Here is a 2,428-nt window from a genome sequence, read left to right on the forward strand (position 1 = left end):
GCTGGAGTGCAGTGGCCGGATCTCAGCTCACTGCAGGCTCCGCCTCCTGGGTTTACGCCATTCTCCTGCCTCACCCTCCCAAGTAGCTGGGACTACAGGCGCCCGCCACCTCGCCCGGCTAGTTTTTTGTATTTTTTTAGTAGAGACGGGGTTTCACCGTGTTAGCCAGGATGGTCTCGATCTCCTGACCTTGTGATCCGCCTGTCTCAGCCTCCCAAAGTGCTGGGATTACAGGCTTGAGCCACCGTGCCTGGCCTGCTTTTTTTTTTTTTTTTTTTTGAGACAGAGTCTTGCTCTGTTGCCCAGGATGGAGTGCAGTGGCATGATCTCAGCTCACTGCAACCTCCGCCTCCTGGGTTCAAGTGATTCTTCTGCCTCAGCCTCCCAAGCAGCTGGGACTACAGGCACACACCACCATGCCCGGCTAATTTTTGTATTTTTAGTAGAGACGAGGTTTCACCATATAGGCTAGGCTGGTCTCGAACTCCAACCTTGTGATCCACCCACCTTGGCCTCCCAAAGTGCTGGGATTACAGGCATGAGCCACCACACCTGGCCAAAAAATATGTTTTTTAAAATAATAGAGATGAGGCCGGGTGTGGTGGCTCATACCTGTAATCTCAGCACTTTGGGAGGCTGAGGTGGGTGGATCACTTGAGGTCAGGAGTTCGAGACCAGTCTGGGCAACATGGTGAAGCCCTATCTCTACTGAAAATATAAAACTTAGCGGGGCGTGGTGACACATGCCTCTAGTCCCAGCTACTCGAGAGGCTGAGGCAAGAGAATCGCTTGAACCCAGGAGGCAGAGACTGCAGTGAGCCAAGATTGCGCCACTGCACTCCAGCCTGGGAGACAAAACAAGACCCTGTCTCAAAAAATAAAATAGAATAAAATAAAATAAAAGAGATGAAGACCAGGTGCACTGGCTCATGCCTGTAATCCCAACACTTTGGGAGGCTGAGGCAAGTAGATCACCTGAGGTCAGGAGTTAGAGAGCATCCTGGCCAACATGGTGAATCCCTGTCTGTACTGGAAATACAAAAAAATTAGCCAGGCGTTATGGCGGGCAGCCGATGATCCTGGCTACTCAGGAGGCTGAGGCAGGAGAATCACTTGAACCTGGGAGATGGGTGTTGCAGTGAGCCAAGATGGTGCCACTGCACTCCAGCCTGGGTGACAGAGCAAGACTCTGTCTCAAAATAATAATAATAGAAATGAGGTTTCGCCATGTTACCCAGGCTGGTCTCCAACTCCTCGGCTATAGCGATCCGTCCACCTTGGCCTTCCAAAGTGCTAGAACTACAGGCTTGCGCCACCACCCTGGCCTTAAACAATTACTCATGAAAGGAAGGAAATTCTGACACATACTACAACATGGATGAAGCTAAAGGACATTATGCCAAGGGAAGGAAGCCAAGGACCTGCCAATCAAGGTCGCAGGCCATCAAGGGCTCCAGTGAACGAGAAGGATTGAGCAGGTCTCTGGGCTGAGCAGTGGGGGCTCTGCTTTGGTGACAGTGTGGCACGGATGGCGGCAGCCTGTGGAGTGCAGGCGCCGTGGAGCAACTGGACACTCTGTTGAACGAAGTACAAGGTGGTAGGTTTTTGCTTTTGCTTTTTCCTAAGATGGAGTCTTATTCTGTCTCCCAGGCTGGAGTGCAGTGGCACGATCTTGACTCACTGCAACCTCTGCCTCCCAGGTTCAAGCAATTCTCTGCCTCAGCCTCCTAAGTGGCTGGGATTACAGGCGCGAGCCACCATGCCCAGCTAAATTTTTTTTGTATTTTTGGTAGAGACGGGGTTTTACCATCTTGGCCAGGCTGGTCTTGAACTCCTGACATCATGATCCACCCGCCTCGGCCTCCCAAAGTGCTGGGATTACAGGCGTGAGCCACTGCGCTCAGCCACAAGGTGGTGGTCTTTCTCAAGGACGCTGGGGCAACCCCATTGCATCTTCACCAACACCCTGGTATAGATCCTTCAGCTGCAGTTTACCCTGCATACAACATGTACAATGATCCCTAGCTAGGCAAGGCATTCAGAACTATTCCATAGGCCGGGTGCAGTGGCTCCAACCTGTAATCCCAGAAATTTGGGAGCAAGGCAAGGCGGGTAGATCATCTGAGGTCAGGAGTTCAAGACCAGTCTGGCCAACATAGCAAAACCCTGTCTCTACTAAAATACAAAAAATTAGCTGGGTGTGGTGGTGCATGCCTGTAATCCCAGCTACTCGGGAGGCTGAGACATGAGAATCACTTGCACCAGGAGGCGGAGGTTGCAATGAGCCGAAATCACACTACTGCATTCCAGCCTGGGTGACAGAGTGAGACTCTGTCTCAAAAAAAAAATTAGCCAGATATGGCCACGTGCGGTGGCTCACGCCTGTAATCCCAGCACTTTGGGAGGCCGAGGCAAGCGGATCACGAGG

Source organism: Theropithecus gelada, chromosome 10 (genome assembly GCF_003255815.1).
Source record: "Theropithecus gelada isolate Dixy chromosome 10, Tgel_1.0, whole genome shotgun sequence".
Lineage (NCBI taxonomy): Eukaryota > Metazoa > Chordata > Mammalia > Primates > Cercopithecidae > Theropithecus > Theropithecus gelada.